The following is a 6,000-nucleotide window of genomic DNA, read 5'->3' as shown; positions in this document are numbered from 1 at the left end:
TATTTTATCCAAATTTGGTGATTGAAGGATTGAAAACTAATAGTCTACCATATTGAGCATCCTCGACTTGGCCAGATGTTTGCAAAGCAGGAGAAAACAGAATTGTGTTTTCAAACATAAACAGTATGAAATATATTATATCAAAGGCTTAAATTAGTTTCTTATAGTTTTTGAAACAGGGTATATTAAAGCACTGAACTGAATCTCAAATGTATAAAGAAAATACAGGAAAGTGATAAGCATACTTTAAATATTAAGGTGTAAGAAAAGATGATTTTGTTTTAATAAATTACACACCCCCCCCTTCAGGATAATGAATTTCAATAGAAAGCAAGTGCATAGAAATTGGAAGCAGCTCTGAAAACTCATAAAAGCCCTTAATCCAATGAATAACTGCCTGACATTAAAGCTTTATGTCAAGCCTGAAGAGCAATGTGTGGGCACCTGCAACAGGCTAATAATTTGGCCCTCATTTAAAACAAATATGAAAAATAGATATTCAGTAGAAGACAGAACTTCTATAAATGCTCATAGTACATAAGCTTGAAATAAGAGGTTAATGGCTGATAGAGAATGCAATATTATTGTCTACTTTAGCAAGTACATAGTCCCATACTCAAGAAATGATATGTGTGTATGGCTATATATTATGCTAATTCACTTAGCCCTTCTAAGTTCATCATGTCTGCATTCTCTACTTTCTCAGTACAGTCAATGAAATCAAGTTCTGTGGCTATACATTTATATCTTTCCAAAATTTAACTTCTGTTTCTTCCTTCTGAAATACAATAAAATTTATTTTTATTTACATATATTTTTTAAATTTTATTTTGAAATAATTTCATACATGCATACTAGTAAAAAAACATTGCAAAATTAGTACAGAGCCTATTTACATATTCAGCTTCCTCAAGTGGCAATACTTTACAAAGCCAAAGTAAAATTTCTAAAAAGAGCAGATTAACATTGATACAGTACTGTTAACCTGCTGGAGGCTAAGACCAACAGTAGTTAGCATATCAATGCGATATTCAGCAGGGCTGAAAATCAGGATGATATTGCCCTGCTGTTGGCCAAATGATTCAAGGCAAGTCCCTAACCCAGTGGTCGGCAAACTGCGGCTCGCGAGCCACATGTGCCTGTTTGGCCCCTTGAGTATAGCTCCTCCACAAAATATCACAGCCTGGGCAAGTCTATTTTGAAGAAGTGGCATTAGAGGAAGTTTAAGTTTAAAAAATTTGGTTCTTAAAAGAAATTTCAATAATTGTACTGTTGATATTTGGCTCTGTTGGCTAATGAGTTTGCTGATCACTGCCCTAGCCTGATAATCCTTTTACTGTTTACCACACTTTACCTTTGATATGCCTGTATGCATTCCTAAAGGGCAAATGTGTATTCAAGTGAATAAAAGCAACTTGGACCCAGAATTCAGAGAGCCTCTCCGCTAGAGAAATGTTTCTGCCTGGCCCCATGCCTTCTAAATTCATATTTCTTGTCCAGTGCATTCGTTTGTGCATGACCCCTTTTCCAGATCCTGGGGTGACATGTAATAAGCCCTCAATAAATACGTAGTGAACAAAAAAAAATTGCATTAGCTTTTTTATTAGCTACCTTTTGATAACTAGATGTAGCCATGTAAATTCCATATGTCAACCATAACTTACGTTAAAGGTTATGTCTTAATTTCAAACTGAACTCTGATATTAAGTTTCTCTTTGCTGTATAGATTATTCTGCTAAAATATAATTGCAGAATTGGATTCAATTGAATTGAAATACTAATGCTATCCTGGAGCTTGATGTATGTTAGCAGTTCTTAATGCTAATGAACAGAAGAATAATAGAAAATATTCTGTGTAATCTGCTTGTAAAATATAATACACTAGTAAAATGCTTTGTAAACTGCTAATAAAAAAAAGAGGCAATTATAAAGTGATGGCCAGTGGGCTGCCCATTTCAGGGCTTTCATTTCAGCAAGTGGTGTTAGCATTCCCAAACCTGTAATGGCACTGCACATTCTGTCTGTAACAAAAGTGCTAAGTGCATCCCCATTGCCTTTTTTGAGTGCAAAAGTGTTTATCCATTATAATAAGCATTATATCCATTAACTACAAATTTCTTTTCGTAGACCCTTCTCATACAAGAACATTTTTGATTACTTTAAGCATTTCTTTTTTTTCTGTATAACATTAGTAATTCTAAGGAATGAAGCATGTATGATAGAATAAAAAATTCAGTTTTCAAGTTTTCCTAACTTCACATTTGGAGTTGGAGAAGGAGATGATATCCCATAATTTAGAGGTTTCTCTCTCTTCGAGGACCGTAGCTTTCCTGGCAGCCTCTTCCACAGCAGCCAGCCATTCTAAAGAATTGTTTCTTCCATTTCAAAAATGTCTCCTCTGGAAAACGTTTGATCAGTGCCCACTTAGCGGACAGCACACTGCAGATTGAATTTGTGAACGTGCTTAGCTAGAATATGTTGTTAGCATTCTTTACATTACAAGAATGAACTTAAACTTATGTTTCAAAGAGAGAAGACAGCATCTATTATTATTTAAAAGTAATAATTCTCTAGAGAACATGTTTATATACAAAATAGAACCACATTGTTGACGAAGGGATTCTTCAGGGGTGATTGCTCTAGGATCATAATATGATCTCACAAGTAAATAGGAGCAGTAGAAATATCTCCTCAAACTCAAAATATATTTTCCAGAACAGATGGATCACAGACATTGGTCCAAAATCAGCTAAATAAATTCATTAATTAAAAAATTAAAATGACAATATAAAATCAGATAAATAAAAAGGAAATACTTGCTTATATACATTAACATATTGATGTTACTTAAATTGTTTTTGTTCTTTAACTCACTTCAGTGTCCTTTCTGTTTTTTGCTAATTCCCCCTATAGAGTGATTACTTATCACTCTCATATGCCAGGTGTTGAATCTGAGGCTAGACTTGCCAGAGGTTACTGAAATGGGATCAGATGTTTTAGTTAGCCACCTCTTTAGTGAGAGCTCCAAGCAATAATTATGTTAATACTGAATTCTCTGCATTTCCCCAAGATGAAAATAAAGAAATATTTATGGCAACAATGTAACATAAATATTAACAATGGAATGCTAACTCATCTTCTATACATGTATTTAAGAGATTTAGTGGCCTAATATGCTTTATTCTGTAAGATACAAACATGCTTACTGCAACAAACCTGCTCTGGTAAGATTGTAAATAACGCGGTGCAACTTCAACTGGATCCATCTTCTAGAGTCATTACTAAAGTGTCCTTTGAGTCTAACTTTCTTCATTTGAAAAACAAAGACCAATACACTAAAGGAGCATTTTTATTTCCCAAAAGTAATACCTTGGAAAACTCAGATGTAGGATTTAATTAGGTAAGGTATCTTCAAGTGAATAATTGACTGCTCACCAGATGATTTCTGAAATGTTTCTGTGAAGGCAGCCCCATATGTTTTCACCTTCAGGTACCAGGGGGTAACACCCCTTATGGATGGCCCTGGTGTAACTGTTCTGCTTGCACAAGCACAATGCAAATAGACAGCTCATCAAGTAAAACGGATTCCTTGTTATCAGTTGTTCATTAAAGAGTTTCTATGTAGTCATGCATTTCTAAAAACAAGTTTCCATTCATCATAGATAGAAAATGGAAATATGCTAAATCATTTGCCAGCTAAAAGATGCCAATCTTAAGCAGTTATTACTGAGAAAATTACAGACATTATTATTTTATTTAAGAAGTTATTGGAGAAGTAGTATTAGTTCTATACCATAAGAGTGACTTATGTGATATTTTCTTTATAGGGCCCATACTCTTTTCCTATAAGTAAATGCAATACCAAAGAATGTTAATTGAGAATTTGAGTTATCTAACATGATTATTTAAAAACTATTTTTTTCTTTATTGATTAAGGTATTACATATGTGTCCTTATTCCCCCATTGTTCACAACCCTCCAACTCCATGCCTTCAACCCCCTGGTGTCTGTGTCCATTGGTTAGGCTTATATGCATGCATACATGTCCTTTGGTTGATCTCTTCCCCTTACTCCCACCCTTTCCTACCTTCCCTCTGAGGTTTGACGATTTGATCAATGCTTCTCTGTCTCTGGATCTGTTTTTGTTCATCAGTTAATGTTGTTCATTTCATTCCACAAATTAGTGAGATTATGTGATATTTATCTCTCTATGACTGGCTTATTCCACTTAGCATAATGCTCTCCAGCTCCATCCACGCTATTGCAAATGGTAAGAATTCCTTCTTTTTTACTGCAGTGTAGTATTCCACTGTGTACATGTGCTACTGTTTTTTAATCCACTCATCTCCTGATGGGCACTTAGGCTGTTTCCAAATCTTAGCCATGGTGAATTGTGCTGCTATGAACACATGGGTGTATATGACCTTTCTGATGGTATTTCTAATTTATTGAGATATATTCCTAGGAGTGGGATCACTGAGTCAAATGGGAGTTCCATTTTTAGTTTTTGAGGAAACTCCATACTGTTCTCCACAGTGGCTGCACCAGTCTGCATTCCCACCAGCAGTGGACAAGGGTTCCTTTTTCTCTGCATCCTCTTCAGCACTTGTCATTAGTTTATGTGTTGATGATAGCCATTCTGACAGGTGTGAGATGGTACCATATTATCGTTTTGATTTGTATCTCTCAGATGATTAGTGACTTTGAGCATGTTTTCATATGTCTCTTGGACTTCCTTGTGTCCTCTTTCAAAAAGGTTGTTTATCTTCCTTTGGTTAAGTTGTATGAGTTCCCTGTAAATGTTGGAGATTAAATCTTTATCGGTGATAACATTGGCAAATATGTTCTCCCATGCAGTGAGTTTTCTTGTTGTTGGTTTCTTTTGCTGTGCAGAAGCTTTTTATTTTGATGTAGTTCCATTTGTTCATTTTCTCTTTCATTTCCATTGCCCTTAACATAATTCTTTAGCATGAAAAGAGGTCCATGCATTTTTCTTCCAATTCATATAATTTATAAACTGTAACACTGAGAGATTGGCCTATTTTTGCTGAATGTCAGTGCCAAAAAGACAAACCCTGCCAAGTAACTTAATGAGTAATCTTAATGCTGTCTCTCCCATCCATATGCTGAAGACATCTACATTATGTCTTTAAAAATTACATAAGTTTGTATACCCATGAAAATTACATGCATGTACACCAGTAAAGAAAAATAATATGCTCAATTTATAGCATCCATAAATTTGTTTACAAGCCTGCATAGTTTTTAACAATTTTGGCAATGAACATATGATACTGACAGATACATGGCCTTCTGGAAGAGGAAAGATGAATACCCTGCACACTGACTAAAAAGATTTTAGTGAAATCAAGATAAATAAATGGTGAAAATGACACATTTGTAGGTTGAGTAGAAATAAGGTTCTCCCCTTTGTTGCCTACCACTTAAAAGGAATTAGATGAGAGGTTGCAAGCTGAGCGTCACGAAGCAGAATCCAAGATAGGACAGTGTCCTGGGATGGCACACTCTCCCCTAGGGAGGAAATCCCACTCAAGGTCACTCTGGGAGTCACCCTCTAGTCCACTGCATTGTGACAACCTGCACTGAGTTTTGTTCAGCGTAGGCAGCAATCTGGACACTTTTCATAGGCAGTTACAGAGATGCACACCTACAGTAAACTTAAGGGAAATTTAAGACTGGGTTGGCAGAATCCAGGCAAATGGTTAATCTTGTGCTGGTTCCTGTGGGAGAGGAGGGGAAAGGTATGCTATGTTCATAAAGGGAAAATTATCTGGGACATCTTAGGGATCAGCACCTCCTGCTCTCCTTAGATTTATTAGGGGAGGTGACCCTGAAGTATCTCTGAATTTCTGTGCCACTTCAGCTCTCTTTGGGAAGATTTCTCTTATAGAGATACATTTCCATGGGAAAAAGTATAGATGAGATATTGACTAGTATTCAACTTCTTATAACCTTGGATTGGAATTATAATGCCAGTGA

Source organism: Pipistrellus kuhlii, unplaced genomic scaffold, assembly GCF_014108245.1.
Source record: "Pipistrellus kuhlii isolate mPipKuh1 unplaced genomic scaffold, mPipKuh1.p scaffold_m20_p_2, whole genome shotgun sequence".
NCBI lineage: Eukaryota > Metazoa > Chordata > Mammalia > Chiroptera > Vespertilionidae > Pipistrellus > Pipistrellus kuhlii.
This window is presented reverse-complemented; position numbering follows the sequence as displayed.